Source organism: Stenella coeruleoalba (assembly GCF_951394435.1).
Source record: "Stenella coeruleoalba genome assembly, chromosome: 9".
NCBI classification, from domain to species: Eukaryota; Metazoa; Chordata; class Mammalia; order Artiodactyla; family Delphinidae; genus Stenella; species Stenella coeruleoalba.
Window position 1 is genome coordinate 86977736 of NC_137155.1, and position 19203 is coordinate 86996938.

Sequence of the window (19203 nt, forward strand, 5' to 3'; positions counted from 1 at the left end):
GGGTCTAGGGGTGTGGCTGTCACAAGTACTAGAGATAGGACCCAGTAAGGCAGGCAAGGGTTCCCCAAGATGGTGGGCGAAATGAGAGACATGGAAAAACTTTTTTTTTCACAGTAAGAAACACCATGATCAGCCTGTGAAGGCCGCTTCTGCCTGACGTGCCTCCCTAACCCCAGGCAGCTCTCTGGAGGGAAAGGGCAAAGAGCCATTCATGGGTCTCAAACCACATAAAATGGAATCGCTCTCCATCCTGGATCAATTCCTAACATCCAGGATCAATTGTCTATAGGTGGGAGATAGTCATTCTTTAGGTGAAGAAACAGAGTAATCATTAATAATATCTATCTGTAAATAAGATTCTATTTGTCTCCTACCTGGAAACCAGAAGCAAGAGGAACACAGCTTTGACAGGGAGTCGTCATGGAACTTAGAGTCGAAATTCTTGGATGTTCTTATTCTTTTTCCATTTCCCTCATGCATCTGCTCACTCTGTAATGCAATAAGGAAACCACCACAGGGGTTAAAAATACAGCAGAACAATAGAAGTGTGCAAAGTGGCAGGCTTACGTCAAGCTAAATTTAACCAAACCAAGTCAAGTTAATGCAGTTCAACCAATGTGTTGAACGGTGCACCAACCACCTGCTTAGAGCAAATGTACAGAACTAATGGTGAGATGGCGGGGCAAGGGCAGTAGGGATGCACAGGAGGGAGGATGGGAAAGTTTTCACAGAGGGGGTCCTATTTGCACTAGGTAAGTTGGGCAGCACGATACAGAGAGTTTGGGAAGGGCATTCTAAGAAGTGGTTACCTTGACATGAATGAAGATGCTGAGTCCAGGAAATGGCAAGTATCTTGGCATCAGTGGTCAGGAAGGCATTGGGGAAAGAGAAGGGACAGAGAATGTGGCCAGAAAGGCAGACTGGTCCAGACTGCATAGGTCTTGAGTGCCAAGCAAAGGAGCTTTAACTTCATCTTGTGGATGTGCACTATTATGGGAGTTGTCTCAGAAAATCAGAGTGCGTCCATTGCTAAGCAGTGATTAAAGTGCTATCAGCAATGCTGCCTTGAGGAAACAACCATGGAATTTTCACCAAGTAAGTGGATGGTTCTGTTTACTCAGCACTGATTGGTGTGAGTGGACATACCATTGGTTATTATAGGTGTCATTCTTTTGTTTGAATGTTAGGGTTATTTCTTTGTTCACGTCTCTCAATGTTTTCTTAGTATCTAATAATTTCTAAAATTCTTGCCTAACTTAGCTATGCCAAGGGAATTCAGAAGAAAGTATATTTTTGTTCTTTATTGGCTGGAATTGTAAACTGTACTCAGGGAAATCTGGGCATGGTGGTGACAAAGACATTAAATATTAGAACTTACGGAGGAAGGAGAAACTTGGGGGACTGAATCAGGCTGCTTGGTCAGTTTCTCCTCCCTACCTAGAGTTTTCATTCATTCATTCACTAAATACATATTTATAAATATATTTCTTATAATAATGTATATTATTTATACATATAATACATATTTAAAATACAAAATTTATTTAAAATATTTATATACTAGGCATCCTCTTCTCCACAAAAATTTTGTGGTCCTCTGTTTTCTTTAAATGAGAATCACACTGAGAACTGAAACCATCTATGACACACAGCTTACTGTCTATGTCTACATTAACATGAATTTACTTTATTCATCAGCCTACTCTTCCAGGAGATTCTTGCCCAGGAAAATTAAAATTGAAGATAACATTATTGTTCATGTCAGGACAATAAAAGACCCATCAACTCTTAATTAATACACAACATTAAATGACAGTTTATACCCTGAAAATCTTTAAATCCTATCCTCAAAACCTTTACCTTTCTGGATCCACCAATTCTAGTCTATTACATTCTGATTCTTCCCCAGTTCGAATCAAGCTCCACCTCTGCCCCCTCCTCCTTCAAAAGACCAGACTTCAAAAGTCTCAATAAGGGACTTCCCTGGTGGTCCAGTGGTTAAGAATCAGTCTTGCAATGCAGGGGATGCCGGTTCGAACTAAGATCCCACATGCCATGGGGCAACTAAGCCTGCGCACCACAACTAGAGAGCCCATGTGCCACAACTACAGAGCCCACGTGCTCTGGAGCCATCACGACAACTAGAGCCAAAATGAAAGATCCCACATGCCGCAACTAAGACCTGACGCAGCCAAAAGGTAAACAAATAAATATATATTTTTAAAAGTCTCAATAAATATTCCAACTTTGCCTGTCCCCCCTGAGATACTAATGAGACTCCATAGAGGCAGCATTCTCCCTTACCTCGGTCAGGTCAGCATCCTCTTATCAGCAGGTTGTTTTGGTCTTATTTTGGGAACCTAGCATTCCAAAGAAGCCTTTCTCTTAAATTAGTAGAAATATGAATGTTTGAGCTGGAAAAGTGTATGTGGGAAAAGGTTTTAAGCGATTGAATTGATTGATGTGCAGCCTTGCCTAGAAATCAGATCGCAAGAGTAGGAAAAATCAGATGACTAGGTAAAAAAAAGAATTTGAGAGATGCATGGAAATTGTTAGCAACAAATGAGAAGAAGCAAAAGGAGTGTAGGAAGTTAGATCCTTTTGGAAAATGATTAGACAACTTCATCTTTTACTAAACAAATATTGTGATTATTATCTAATTATTAAGAATAAGCTGTGGACTAGGCCATAAACTTGGATTGTTTTGAGAATAATCTAAATATTATAGCAGTACTAAAAAGTAGAGAAATGGAATTTGTTTTGTTATTGGGCTTTTGTAATATGGTACCACAAAAGCAAATATTTAGACTGGTCAGTTTAATACTTTCAGTGGAAATAAGCTTTTATTGTTTGTAAATTAGCACATTTTCATCTCAATCTGCCAGAGGTTTAACACATATTGTGTAAGTACATGTTTTTACAAATTTATAAAAATATAAATTTTGTCATGCATAAACAAGTGCATTCTCGTAAATATGATCTGAAAATTTTTAGTGTTGTGGAAACATGTAAGTTTAAATTTAGCTTAAAAATTTTAGTACAAGACGGAGTGTTCTTCAGTTGTAATTTAACTTTGTATTTATCCCAACACGTTCACAGAATAATTGTAATAAAGTTTATGTGGAACTGAGGAAACGGAAAATTACTTGTAAATTGAAAATCCACTTTGCTTTTAGATTTGTGAATCAAGAAATTACTTTTTGGACAACTTCAAATTTAAATTTCCTCATAAATGTGTCAACTTTGACATGACCCAGTTGTAACATTTTTTCAAGATAGTTTCTTTACAGGTGAATCATTTGAATTTATAACAGCCAATGATATGATGCTGTCAAGAGGATTGAACTTCTGGTTGAAGGTTGATACATCTCGATTGTGGCAAAATCAATCATCAATCAATAAACAATCCTTTTATATTTTGATGAATTCACATGTGGATGCTTTCTTCCAAAGTATTGATAGAATCCTCTCAGTCCTGCACTGAAAGAGGAGAGCCTGGCTTATTCATGTAGTATTATTTGTTTGATAAAGTGGGTTGATGTTATTAGACAATAAAAGGGTTAAAATGTGGCTGGTATGTGCAAGATGTTTTTAGGGGGTTCCTGAAGCCAAAACTATTTCATGGTACTTCTAAGACAGCATTTTCCTTTTTGACTGTCATTCTCTTGCAAGCATACAGTGGAGTTTTCAGAGGTTACATGGCATGCAATGTTGCAACAGAGTTAAATGCAGAAGATATGGGAATTTGGCTGTCTTCTCTTAAACCACACATTAAAGAGTTTGTAAAAATGCAAAATAATGCCAGTCTTCTCACTCAATTTTTGTATTTGAAAATAGTCATTTTTGCCTAAAAATATGTTATTTGTATAATATGTCATGGTTTTATTATTGCTATTTTTAATGAACTAATACATCAAGATTTCTTAATTTTCTCAGTTTTAATTTCTAACATAGCAAATATTAGTTAATATAGCACACATTAAACTAAAGCCCTTCAGGGTCCTCAATAATTTTTAAGCATATAAAGGGGTTCTGAAACCAAAAAGTTTGAGAACTACAGCCACAAAGTTCTATTACTGTTCCCCATTCAATGAGGAATCATTTCCAGCATCCCACACTGTTGGCCACCCAACCCAAGAAAAGATGACGAGTTCAGAGGTTTGGGAGGTAGCTTGCCAGTTTGTTGGACAATCATAACGTCATAATGTCTCTATTTTGTGCCCCATTGAACTCCTGGAAACATCTTCTTTTTGGCCTTAGTGCTTGCAGTCATAAAAGTTTCATATTGTATGATAGTTCTTCAATTTCTGAAGACAGTATCATCTCTTGTGCAGTTTATTCTCCAAGCATATTATTCCTATTTCTTTAGTGTATTCTCTGTCTGACATGATTTCTAACCTTCTCATCAGCACACTTCAGTTTTTCATGGTCTCAGCACACATAGGAAGAAAAGAGAATTTCTCTGGAAAGGGATCTTACCAGAGCCAAGTGTAATGAGGCAATAGCTTTCTTGACTGGTCATTCTATTTTTTTATACTATTATTTTTCTTACTGAATTGCTGGTAGCCAATCGTTATCTCTTTTTATTATGAATTTCTCCAAGAATTAGGTCCCTCCATCTCTCCTATTCTGTGTTTGTGCAATAGAGTCTTTAAACCCTAACCCTGATTCAAATATCATTGTGTTGGGTTTGGTCCCAAATTTTAGCATAGCACATTTTTTATCTTCTCTTAGATGAAAAATGGCAAAACTTTATTCCATTATTAATCTTCTTCCATTCTTGGAATAAGAAATTTTAAAGCAAGTAAACCAGCAAAAAACTGATGTTGTATTAGAAATAGAAAAGTTAAATAATACTGATAATTATGACCTACCTATTCAGTGTCTGTGGAAAGGGTAAAAACTGGAGTGGGGAGCGGTTTCACATCTTTTTAGGATTACCCGAAATAATCTTATCTTTTAGGCAAATTGCCTGAAATGACTGTACCAGGAAAAAGTGCATTACTGGCTTTTATCTCCAAAGGGAATGCTAAACAAATCATCTTACTTCACCCTCCTTCCTAGATCTAATTTTAAGCACTGAATGTACTGTGTATTTATAGTTATCTTGACCCCCAGATGAATTTGTCTAACAGGAATTATTAAATTAACCTTTGAATCTCATTGGCTTTGTTGTGGGGCAAGTGAAAGTTATTTGGCATTCACCTGTCAAAGGCAAAGTGTACAAACCCTTCAGAGTGTCTCGCAAGGGCCAGGTAGGAGAGCATAACCCTGTCTGTTCCGTTCAGGTGACTTTAATAACTCAACTTAATAACTCAAGCTTTTAAGTTGAAAATCCAAAATCAATATCTATAGTATCAACTTAAAGAAAAATGCACAACATGAGAGTTGTGAATTTAAGTTTTATTCAGGGACTTACTGAGGACTATAGCCCAGGAGACAGCTTCTAGTAGCTCTGAGGGAACTGCTCCAATGAGGTAAGGGAGAAGTCAGTTTATATATGAATTTTTTTCACTAGGAAATACATGCAGTCAAGTATATATCTTGGTAAAAGATCACAAAGAACAGATATCTCAAGTTAAGGATTTTAGTGCTTTTCTATGTATAGGAAGATGCAAGAATCTGGGGTCATTGAGATTCTTCCTGAGATACATCCAACTAAGGGCCTGTTTATCCAAAGCACAGAGGCCCTCATCCAGTGTTTCTTCCTCTCAGGGTGCACTGTCTGGCAATTGCAGTGGGTTACAATTTAACCCTTGTAGAACTGGTGGGTTAAAGCTGGCATGTTTTAACTGGTGGGTTAAAACAACACTCTTTGGTGTTTTTTTTTTTGGTTCACAATAGTAACATTCAATACAACTTTTAACAAAGCTAGCTAGTGCGCTATACTCTTCACATTTGGATAAATTGCTCTGAAGAATAATCTCAAATTAAAACTAACATTGGTAAATTTCAGTGAACATGAAACCTTTTTTAACAGTTGCATTGAGGGCCTTCCCTGGTGGTCCAGTGGTTAAGAATTCGCCTTCCAATTCAGGGGACACGGGTTCAATCTCTGATGGGGGAACTAAGATCCCACATGCCCCAGGGCAACTAAGCCTGTGTGCCGAAACTAGAGAGAAGCCTGTGGCTGCAACGAAGATCCCACCTGCTACAACTAAGACCCAATGCAGCCCCCAAAAAAAAGTTGCATTGAGACTGTGTAGGTTAAAAATGTATACTTTAAATCCTAAAGCTACCACTAAAAAACAAAGCAAAGAGTTTTCACTAATAATCTCACGAAAGAGATAGACTGAAATCATAAAAGATACTCAGTTCATCTAAAAGATACAGAAAAAGAAAAAAGAGAACAAAGAACAGCTGAGACAAATAGACAATAAATAGCAATGTAACAGATTTAAACCTAACTACCTCAATAATCACATTCAATGAAAATGGTCTAAACACCCCTATTAAAAGGCAAAGATCATCAGATTGGATAAAAAGCACAATACAACTATATACTGTTTATAAGAAGCATTTTAATTATAAGGAAGCAATTAGGTGAAAAGAAAAAGGGTGAGAATTATATTCCATGCTAACACTAATCAAAAGAAAGCTTGAGGGACTATATTAACATCAAACAAACTTACCTTCAGAGCAGATGATATTTCATGGATAAAGAAGGTTATTTCATAATGATAAAGAGGTCGATTAATCAGGAAGGTATAACAACACTGAACTTTTATGTACCCAATAATAGACCTTTAAAATATATGCAGCAAAAACTGATAGAACTGAAAAGAAAACAAATCTGCAACTACAAGAGATTTCAATATTCCTTTTGTAATAATTGATAGAACAAGTAGTCAGAAAATCAGTAAGGATATATAAAACTTGAACAACACAATCAACTTGATCAAATAAAAATTTATAGAATACCCCACCCAACAACAGGATAATATATATTCTTTTAAAATGCATATGGAATATTTACCAAGATAAACAGTAATCTTGTCCATAAAACAGGTCTCAATAAATTTAGAAGTATTCAAGTCATACAAAGTATGTTCTATGACCAAACCAGAATTAAGCAGGCTCATGAAAAGATGCTTAACATTGCTGATCATCAGGGAAATGCAAACAAAAACCACAATGAGATATCACCTCACACCTGTCAGAATGGCTATCATCCAAAAGGATGCAAATAATAAATGTTGGTGAGGATGTGGAGAAAAGGGAGCTCTCCTACATTGTTGGTGGGAATGTAGCTACTGTGGAAAAAAGTATGGAGGTTTCTCAAAAAAACTAAAAATAGTAACTACCATATGCCCCAGCAATTCTACTCCTGAGCATATATCCAAAAGAAACAAAAACACCAATTCGAAAAAATACATGTACCCCAATGTTCATAGCAGCAGTATTTACAATTGCCAAGGTATGGAAGCAACATAAATGTCCTTCAACAGATGAATGGATAAAGAAGATATGGCATATATATATACAATGGAATATTACTCAGCCATAAAAAGGAATGAAAGTTTGTCATTTGCAGCAACATGGATGAACCTGGAGGGTATTATGCTAAGTGAAATAAGTCAGACAGAGAAAGACAAATATCATATGGTATCACTTATATGTGGAATCTTAAAAATACAACAAACTAGTGAATAAAACAAAAAAGAAGCACACTCACAGATATAGAGAACAAACTAGCTGTTACCAGGGGAGGGGGAGGGACAACACAGGTGTGGGGGAAAAAGGGTTATTATTGGATTTTATGGAATCATGTATGTGAAACTTTTGAAAATTGTGAAGCACTATAGAATTTAAAGAATCTTTCATTCAATTAAAAAAAATTAAAAAATTTAAAAAAACCCTCACAACATAACCAGTCCTGCAAACCTATAGTAGATGCCATAATATTGTATTATTTGTCAGTTAAAATATACTTATATTCCATCTGATACAGACACAAAGGTGATGTATTATTTAACTGGCAAAATAAATCCTATGAGAGGGCAGAAAGGAAGGAAGCAAGGAAGGAAGGAAGGAAAGAAGGAAAGGGGGGGGAGAAAGAAAGAAAGAAAGAAAGAAAGAAAGAAAGAAAGAAAGAAAGAAAGAAAGAAAGAGAGAGAAAGAAAGGAAGGAAGGAAGGAAGGAAGGAAGAAAGAAAGAAAGAGAAAGAAAAAGAAAGGAAGGAAGAAAAAGAAAAAAGGAAGGAAGGAAGGAAAGAAAGGAGGGAGGGAGGGAGGAAGGAAGAAAAAACAGAAATATCTCTGGAGAAACCTCAAATAAATATTTGGAAACTAAATAATGCATTTCTAAATAACTCATGGGTTAAAGAAGAAATCAAAGGTAAATCAGAAGGTATTTAGAACTGAATGAAAATGAAAACATACCATGCTAAAATTTATAGGATCCTGTTAAAGCAGTACTTAGGAAGGAAATTTAAAAGGCTAATACCTATATTAAACAGAATAAAGGTCTCAAACAAATAACTTAATTTCTACCATGTAAAACTAGGGGAAAAAACAAACCCTGAAACTTGAGGTGAGAAGAAAGGAAATAATAAAGGTCAGAGCAGAAATAAATTAAATGGATTACAGAAAAATAATAGAGAAAATCAAATGAATCCAAAACATGTTTTTTTTTTAACATAGATCAATAAGATTGCTTAATCTCTAACCAGATTAATCAGGTTTAAAAAGAGAGAGAGAGAGAGAGAAGACACAGATTACCAATATCAGGAAGGAGAGATGTGATACCACCACACAGTCTACAGATATTAAAAGGTAATAGTGTATTATGAACAATATTTTGATAATAAATACGATGATTTAGATAAAATGAACAAATTCTGAAAATGGAATAAACTCTCAAATCTCACAAAAGAAGATATAGTTACCTGAATAGCCCCATATTTATTAAGGAAATTGAATCTACCTCTCTCTGCCAAAAAACCCTCCAGGTCCATTGATGAATTTCACCAAACATTTAAAGAAAAAATAATATCCACTTTACACAAATTCATTCAGAAAACTGAAGAAGAGAATACTTCCCAACTCATTTTATGAATTATGCTTTTCTCTGGGTATCTGCCCAGTGGGGATTGCTGGGTCATATGGTAATTCTGCTTTTAATTTTTTAAGGAACCTCCATACTGTTCTCCATAGTGGCTGTATCAATTTACATTCCCATCAACAGTGCAAGAGGGCTCCCTTTTCTCCACACCCTTTCCAGCATTTGTTGTTTGTAGATTTTCTGATGATGGCCATTCTAACTGGTGTGAGGTGATACCTCATTGTAGTTTTGATTTGCATTTCTCTAATAATTAGTGATGTTGAGTAGCTTTTCATGTGCTTCTTGGCCATCTGGTTGTCTTCTTTGGAGAAATTTCTATTTAGGTCTTCTGCCCATTTTTGGATTGGGTTGTTTGTTTCTTTAATATTGAGTTGCATGAGCGGTTTATATATTTTGGAGATTAATCCTTTGTCCGTTGATTCATTTGCAAATATTTTCTCCCATTCTGAGGGTTGTATTTTCGTCTTGTTTATGGTTTCATTTGCTGTGCAAAAGCTTTGAAGTTTCATTGGTCCCATTTGTTTATTTTTGTTTTTATTTCCATTACTCTAGGAGGTGGATCAAAAAATCTCTTGCTGTGATTTATGTCAAAGAGTGTTCTTCCTATGTTTTCCTCTAAGAGTTTTATAGTGTCCGGTCTTACATTTAGGTCTCTAATCCATTTTGAGTTTATTTTTGTGCATGGTGTTAGGGAGTGTTCTAATTTCATTCATTACATGTAGCTGTCCAGTTTTCCCAGCACCACTTATTGAAGAGACTGTCTTTTCTCCATTGTATACCTTTGCCTCCTTTGTCATAGATTAGTTGACCATAGGTGTGTGAGTTTACCTCTGGATTTTCTATGCTGTTCCATTGCTCTGTTTCTGTTTTTGTGCCAGTACCATATTGTCTTGATTACTGTAGCTTTGTAGTAGAGTCTGAAGTCAGGGAGTCTGATTCCTCCAGCTCCATTTTTTTCCCTCAAGACTGCTTTGGCTATTAGGGGTCTTTTGTGTCTCCATACAAATTTTAAGATTTTTTTGTTCTAGTTCCATAAAAAATGCCACTGGTACTTTGATAGGGATTGCACTGAATCTGTAGATTGCTTTGGGTAGTATAGTCATTTTCACAATATTGATTCTTCCAATCCAAGAACATTTATTTACATGACACTGCAAGATATGAAATTCCACATAGAAATAAGAAACCCATTGAGAGGAGAAGCTTCATACAGTATGTACAGTTTGGAACTGTTCAAGTAGAGTTTCGTTGTAAAAAGTGCTACAATGACAAACCGCATTTAAAAAGAATTCTTAGTAGAGAAACAGTGAGACAAACTTATACCAAACATAGTACACAACAAACAACTTTGTGTGTGTGTGTGTGTGTGTGTGTGTGTGTGTGGTACGCAGGCCTCTCACTGTTGTGGCCTCTCCCATTGCGGAGCACAGGCTCCGGGCGCGCAGGCTCAGCGGCCATGGCTCACGGGCCTAGCCGCTCCGCGGCACGTGGGATCTTCCCGGACCGGGGCACGAACCCGCGTCCCCTGCATCGGCAGGCGGACTCTCAACCACTGTGCCACCAGGGAAGCCCCATAACAAAGAACTTTATGCCTCAGATGTGCAATCTAAAAGTTGAAGGTCCCAGCAGTGCCGTCCTGAACTTGGAATGTAATACTCTCTTAGCAATAGCCCATGAAATACAACTTTCCTGTTCCCCGGACAAAATAAGCAAACCCTACTCTCCTCTTCCTTCAACTCAAAACGGAAAGGCATTTACTCTTAGAATTGTTAAAATTTGCCTAATAACCTTAGGGTTTGTTTAAGCTCTTGATTTGCCTTGGTAAACCATCATACATATTATATGCCTGGCTGGGCTTTTGGAAGCATGCTCCCTGAATAATACAATATCTATTTCTTTATCCTTTTATTTTCACACCCAATTATTCTCTAAGAGTCATAGATTTGTTGTTCAGGTGTGCTTTTTCCTTCTTTAGTGCAGTGTTATCTTTTTATTAAGTGTGCTTTCTTACAAGAACGCACATCCTTCATTTATCAAATTCCGATTTATTTGTATTAAACTACCTAGTCCTCATTCCTATGTTTACTCCATGCAATATTATTTTGGGGGCATCTGAGGTCCTAAGTAGGGTGGCTAATTCATCTTGGTTTACCTGGGACTTTTCCGATTTTAAAACTGAAAGTCCTGGGACTTCCCTGGTGGTGCAGTGGTTAAGACCCTGCCTGCCAATGCAGGGGACACAGGTCCGATCTCTGGTCCGGGAAGATCCCACATGCCGTGGAGTAACTAAGCCCGTGTGCCACAATTACTGAGCCTGCGCTCTAGAGCCTTCGAGCAGCAACTACTGAGCCCACATGCCACAACTACTGAAGCCCACGTGCCTAGAGCCTATGCTCCGCAACAAGAGAAGCCACCACAATGAGAAGCCCATGCACCGCAACGAAGAGTAGCCCCAGCTCACTGCAACTAGAGAAAGCCTGCGCACAGCAACAAAAATCCAATGCAGCCAAAAATAAATAAATAAATAAAATTTAAAAAAAACAAAAAAACCTGAAAGTCCTGTGATCAGGAACTCTCCATGGTCCCAGGCAAACAGAGATAGTTTGGACACTTTAGTAAGAATTATTCCTGACAAGTGACCTTCTCATATTTATTTAAGAAGTTTAAGCTCACCTCTCCTTTGCTGCCTCTTGTCATGTTTTTTTCATTGGATCCAATTTTACCGAGTTTCCTTCCTTTCCAAACTCTAAGCATCATAATCTATTAGAGTTGCAAGGAAACAGATATTGTCCGGTCAAACTCATTGATCTACAGATGATCAAACTAAGCCTAGAGAGAAGTGAGCAGCTAAATTTACACCTCTGACATCCTGTGGCAGTTATGCCTTACAACCATAGTATCTATAATAGTCATAGTGGTTAATACTTCTATGTCCTCAAGCCTTCCTGCTTGGTGGGGACAACTTGTCCTTTAAGATTAAACAAAAGCTTTCTCAGATTCAGATCCCATCTAATGACAAGTACCCTGGCGTCTCTCCCAATGTCCCCAGGATTCCTGGTGTTCTCTGTTTTGCTGGGACCTCTAGGTCAGTCCCTGGCTCTGCTGATTTTCTGATGCTGGACATGTGCTCACCTTCTGTGTGGGGTGTTCTTTTCCACACAGTGTTGCTGTGGCTCCACTGCTTGGGACTTCAGCAGTTGTGGGCCTACTTTCCCTTCCAGTGTCCTTCCTTCCAAAGTCGTCATCATTGTGTTGACCAGGTCACTCTATGGCCATGCTCACCGAGGGTCCTCTTCCTGCCATCGCTAAAATCCTTATTGGGCTTTCCCTTTGTCTTTTTTTTTTGGCCATGCCGCATGGCATGCCGGATTGGCATGTGGGATCTTAGTTCCCCAACCAGGGATCGAACCTGTGCCCCCTATATTGGGAGCGCAGAGTCTTAACTGCTGGACTGCCAGGGAAGTCCCCCTTTTAGTTTCTTAAAATGATTTTTCTTTAGCTCATCCCTCAGTGTCAGACAAGCACATCTCTTCTAAAACTTGGAGTCAGTTTTGTTGGTCCAGATGGAGGACAACTCGAGAGTACATTTCTCCCACCCCAGTCATTCTTTGAATACATAATCAAGTCAGCGTCCCTAAGCCTTGACACCTCAACTTGCTTCTACCCCAGGAAAGTTCCCTGCCCACCCCATACACTGCCCCTCAAAAGTGAGGTCTGGTCTTTCCTTCTCTTTTTACACCTGATTATTGGTTCCAAAATGTCCCCTTATGGCTTTATCCAGCAAATGGATCATAACCCCATGCAGAGGCGCTTGAGGCCCCCTCAGCATTTACCTGGGTCCCCACAGGTGCAGACCATGCTTTCTCAGGATCCCACTGCATTTAATGATCTCTAATAATAATATCTATAATAATTCCCAAGACCCAGCTTAGTTGCACCGATAACAATTTTCACGGTGTTACTATAAGAATAAAGCGATTTCTACCCCAAGCCCTAATCTAGTTTTGCTCATCTAATTTATGTGATTATATGCTGAAGAGAGATGCTAGAATTACAGAAACACCCTGCACTGATTAGTTGCTTACTCTTCTGAGGGAGCAGGGGTGAGCTGCTTCTTTATCCTACAGTAGACACAGGACTGTTTTCATTTCTCGACTCTTTTCTGTTAACCTATATCTGTTTTGGGATAATAAGAAACTATGTTCAGGCCTCTCAGATTGGGCCTACGCTGACCCGAGGAGCAGACTCGGTGGGCTGCAGAGGGCTGCTGGGGAGGACACTTCCTCTTCCCTGTGCCCTTATCACTCAGAGCCGGCTTCGGCTCAAGCTTTGAACCTTTATTCTACACCTCAAACAATCCCCCATGAATAAAACACATCAATCTCTTTGGGGACAGTGTCTCCCTAGGCCAACTTGTCTTTCCCTGGGAGCTGGCCATCAGGCACTTCTAGGGGTGTCCTGAAGTTCCCATCAGAAAGGCCTGCTCAGCATCTTGCATTCTGGCCATGAGAGCGTCAGCCTCTAGCCTGGCTGCAGGTCAATGCCCCTCCCAAGAGGGGTCTCACACCCAGCCAACACTGGGTAACACCGGTAACAAGGCAGAGTCATCCAGGAAAGGTCTGGTCCTAAGTCAGCTCCTAGCCACAGGTCACTCTGTCTCTCTCTGAAGAACTGATAGCTGGTCTGGGTGCATCTACTCGGAGGTAGGCGCTGGCAAGGGAAGCAGAGCCGCTCTTATACATGATGTGCTGTGCCTGCCTATGAACATGACTTTGAACGTGGTGTACTAGGTCTGACCCAGGAGACGAATGTGATAAAAGTCAGAGTGAGTAGGAGAGCCATGGAGATGTAGAACAGAAATTCAGACCCAGCCTGGGTCCACAAAGGTGCACAGATTTTACTAAAAAGCACAGGTCGTACCTACCTCAAGCGCTTCTGCGGTTGAAGAATGATCCGTTATGTGCCTTGCCAGCATCTCCCCGGTTTCCTTCTGTAAAGCCTTTAAAGATCATCTGGAAAGGTGTCCCCGGTCGCTTTCCCACTGTGCCCACCATGGATACTGTATCTCTTCAGTTCTTAACTCGTTCATTTACCCATCAGGTAACGCTGACTGTCTTCATTGGAGCGAGCGCTGAGCTGAGAGAATGCAAATGCGCGTGGCTCCTGATCTCAGGAAGCTTCGGGCCAGTGGAAGAGGCTACAGCTCATACGCTTAGCAAGGTGCAGGTGGTCTGAGCAAAATGCTGAGAAAGCACAGAGGATTTAGTGATTGACCCCCGGCTGCTGCCCGGAGGGGTCAGGAAGGGCCTCCCAGGGGAGGAGACGTGGTGTCTACACCTAGCGGACAAGAGACCCTTGCCAGGTAGGGAAGGTGAAGACAGGTGTCACTGGGGATCTCACCAATGGTATAGGACTGTCACCACCGCGGCCCAGGCAGTCTCTGACCTCAAAGCCGACAGGTGGCTTCATCACCCTGGGGCCGCCCAGTGATGCCTCCTCCTCCCCTGCTCGTAGGCATTTTTCACCCTACACAGGCCGTTTTCTTTTTCTTTTTAAATATTTTAAAAATTTTATTTTATTCATTTATCTAATTTTTGGCTGAATTGGGTCTTCCCTGCTGCATGCAGGTTTTCTCTAGTTGCTGAGAGCGGGGGTTACTTTTTATTGCAGTGCGTGGGCTCTAGGCACGCGGGCTCAGTATTTGTGGGGCATGGGCTTCAGTAGTTGTGGCTTGCGGGCTCAGTAGTTGTGGCACACGGGCTCTAGAGCACAGGCTCTGTAGTTGTGGCACAGGGGCTTAGTGGCTCTGCAGCATGTGGTATCTTCCTGGACCAGGGCTGGAACCCATGTCCCCTGCACTGGCAGGCAGATTCTCAACCACTGTGCCACCAGTGATGTCCCCACAGGCCGTTATCTATCCTCACCCAGGAAGCAGAAGACTCTGGGCCCATTCATTCCCCAAGGACTGCACTTACTCTATGTGAGGCCCTGTCCCAGGCCCTCTGCAGGGGGAGCAAAGAACACGAGGCCCTGGGCCTGCACTGAAGAGCTGCAGTCATGTTAGGGGCTGTGCAAGGCCATGCAAAGGCGTCAGCGTGAGTCACAGAAGCAAAGGCCATGGGTTTGTCATGGGGGTGCAGGGCCTTCCACACATTATGGAACACAGTACTGAATATCACAAACACTAAAACTAGCTTTCTCAACTTTTCTCTGATTGTTTACAAGTAATGTGTTTACGCTGACAAATCTTGTTAGACTCAGAGGTTCAATGGCCAGGGTTGCTATGTTGATGCAATGCACATCATCCATCTCTGATGTCATATCAATAATTCAGTGTTCACGACGCCAGTTTTTTCAATAGACATTATTTACCCAAGAACTCACCATCACCACCGTGACTATAGTTTTGTTGCCACTATATATTCCATTCTATTTTTCATTTGAAATATTGGTTGAATGCCTACCCTAGGTCCAGCCCTTTTCCAGGTGGGAAAATTCAAAAGCAGGGGCCATAGGAAGAGGCAAATACCCTTGAGATGAGTGACGTACTCAGTGCCCTCTCCCCATATACTCTCCCCTGGAATCCAGCCTTCTCTGCAGATGGAATAACAGACCTGCCTCACCCCTCAGACCTTCTCTACCAACTCACCCTCAAGATTTCAACTCAGCTCCAGGCTTTTTTTTTTAAAATTTTTGGCTGTGCTGCTTGGCAGGTGGGATCTTAGTTCCCCGACCAGGGATCAAACCTCCTCTCCTCCCCAACAGCCCCTGCAGTGGAAACCCAGAGTCCCAATCACTGGACCACCAGGGAAGTCCCATCAGCTCCAGGCTTTTAAATGCAAATAGCCAGAAAGACGTAGCTCAAGGATCCATGGATCATTTATGGCTCAAGGTGGATACATTTCCAGTGGGTGTGATTATGAAGAAGAGAGCAGAGCACCCATGGGGTCTGGGCTTGAGAGACCTGGAGCATTCAGGTGAGTTGTAGGGAGGAGGGATTGGGGAAAACGACACACGAAGGCATGCCCTGTTGACAAGATGAGTTCATGTTATAATTGCTTCTTAGTGTAGAGGAAACAGGGAAGAAAGTGCCCAGCATGAGGGAACAGGGACACAGAAGGGAGGGAAGGGAGGAGGGAAGGGAGGAAGAGAGGGAGGGAGGGAGGGAGGGAGGAAGAAAGCAAGTGCTCCTATTTCACAGATACCTCCAAGTCTGGGCCTGGAGCAGGCCTGTTATCAGTTCCTCCCCTTCTCCTGCGTGTACTTCCTGAAGGAAGGGAATTCGGGAATTCATACGGTGACTTTCTTCCTGTCTTGTATTCTTTTTCTACCCCCCTGCCCCATCCCCCCCCCCACCCCATCTCCCCGCAAAAGGGAGAGGGAAGGAAGGCAAAGACTAAAGGCAGGGCTGAGAGGAATGAGGGGGAAGATGCCTGGGGAGGTGTCAGCAGCCTCCTGCCTCTGTTGTCTGAGCACAGAGTGTCTCGCACCTGTGGGAGCATCCTTCATCCCACACTGCCTTTGGAGAGGCTGAGCTCTTCCCAGGCCAGTGCCCTGCATTCACACAGTATCAGCAGCAGCTCCCACAGTGACAGCCGTTCTTCCCAAAGGGTCTCTCCCACAGTCCCGGGGCCAGGCATCCATCTCCAAGGACCCATTTGACAGTCCTGGGGAAACTCTCTCACCAAAGTAACTATGAGGCTACAACTTAAAACCCCTTATTCTGCAGAAAGACAAATCTCCCCTGAAGAAGCTCCTGACAAGTACTCACCCCACAAAAGGAATTTGCTTCCATTTGCTTTCTCCTCCACAGCAAGCTAAAGACAACTTCTTTGGACAGGGAGAGGAACTCTCCAGACAGAGCTCCTTCCTCAAAGATGCACTGAGCAACTGTGGGGGGAAAGCACAAGGTGTGGGACGTGCTCCCTGTGGTGACATAAGGAAGAAAAAGGGGCTGGCTTGTTTCTTTCCACTATTTTAAGGAATAAAGTTCCAAGTGGTAATACACAAAGCAATCATTTTGGACTCCTAAGCCATTGATTTCTGTATTTATGCAAACCAGCTCTGGACTGTGGGCTGTGGACAGGCTTTCAACGTCTTTGGGGATCTGGCCCCAGTGTTCCCCTGCTCAGCAGTTACCTAAGACAAACGTAGCTGGATGGGTGGAAACACTCTGAGGTCCTGATGAGGGAATCTCACAGCTGTTCACCCCAGGCCACACCACTGGCCCTCTTCCAGCCTGAAAGCAGCAGGAAAGCCTGTGTGGTGCTGTAGGGTGTGCGGGTGAGGGTGCGGAGGGAGGCTGGGGTCTGGGTGGCTTTCTGGGTGGGGGGGTGTATGCAGAGAAGGGGTGTTTATCCTAGTGCTTTTCAAACTTCCACGTGAACGCAAATCACCTGGGAATCTTGTGAAAACGCAGATCCTGACTCAGTGGATCTGGGGTGGGGCCTGAAATTCTGCATTTCTGACAAACTCCTAGTTCAGGCTGATGCTGCCAGGCCCCCAACCATACTTCGAGAAGCAAAAGAGGGACAAAACAGGAGGTGGTGAGGATTCAAAGACAAGATTTTCCCGGTTCCGAAAATGGCCTTGGTCTAGCTCTGGGCCTGGGCCTGAGTTCCCGACTGTGTTCTAAATGGCTTTTAAGTGACACACCCAAGTAGGCTTCGTTAAAGCTAGCTTGTCTCTCCCCAGAAACGATACCTGAGGGCCAGTTTTGTGTTAGATTTGCCTGGAAAGCCAGGTGTGTAGGTATGTGCTGGCCTCTGCTGGTCAAAGTCTGGCATGCACATTCAGCTGGGTGGGGCAATTTGGGGCCCACGTCCAAAGTCACTAGATTCAGTCCTTCAAACGCGTAGGTTCACTCTGTATCAAGCCCTTAGATAGCCACATTTTCACGCTTTAACACAGGTTACTATTGCAGAGTTGGTTCTCCAGATTACATGTTAGATCTGTTAGGAACCCTTCATGGCCATTTAGTACTGGATGGTGGGTATGTCAGAATGACTTTGAAGTTTTTTTCCCAAGAGACAAGAATACCATTCCAAGCTGTTCTGGCAGGCAGCCCCTTCTCTCTGCTGAGAATCACCACAGCACTGTTATTTTTCACATGAAGAAACTGAGGGCTCACAGAGGCTAAGTGATAGGGCACGCTGACAGTGGAAAAGCTGGCCCTAGAACCTGTCATGGCATCTGCCCACTCACATTTGAGTCCAGGTCATGGCTCTGTGTGAGGAGCTGGTCAATCCCCTTCAAGACTAGCATGGAGCTCCCCTTCAGAGCTACACCGACCCCTCCTGCCCAATAAATCTGTTTGGTCAGAAGGAGGGAAGAACGGGTAGCGGGCAGCCTCTCTTAATTTTTTTTTTTTTTTGCAGTACGCGGGCCTCTCACTGTTGTGGCCTCTCCCGCTGCGGAGCACAGGCTCCGGACGCGCAGGCTCAGTGGCCATGGCTCACGGGCCCAGCCGCTCCGCGGCATGTGGGATCTTCCTGGACCGGGGCACGAACCCATGTCCCCTGCATCGGCAGGCAGACTCTCAAGCACTGCGCCACCAGGGAAGCCCTCTTCTAATTATTTTTAATGCAACAGCTCAGCTGTGGCTGTCTCTGGGCTTCCCTTGTCAAGGACAATGCTAGTAATGACCACTGAGAAACCCTAGAACTGGGAATTTAAGCCCCAGGACTTGCCTTTAAAGACTACCATGAAAGACAGGGGTGGAAGGGATCATGAGAAACCCCTCTTCTTGTAAATAAAAACAAGATCCTTCAATTTCCATCTTACGATGAAGGGCAACTTCAGCTGTGATCTTAAGCTTTGTGCATGTAACCCAGTTAATAGAGATTCACCAGCAGGCCACAAGGGACCTGTTGACCGATTGTGGGGAAAAGGGCCAAAAAGAAAAGCACAAGACAGTATGGCTTCCCGCAGCCAAAGAGAAAAGAGGCAAAAGAAAATTGACTGGTGGGAAAAACAAATCCAAGAGGCCAATTCGGCTCTCTGTCTTTTACTGCTTACCCTCCTTCAAAACTGTTTTATGCCTTCTCCTTTCTCCTAAAATCACCAACACTTTTCCTTTCAAATTTAGCGGATGATCTCCATGCATGTTTAGAGACACTGATACATGGAGAAAATAGACAA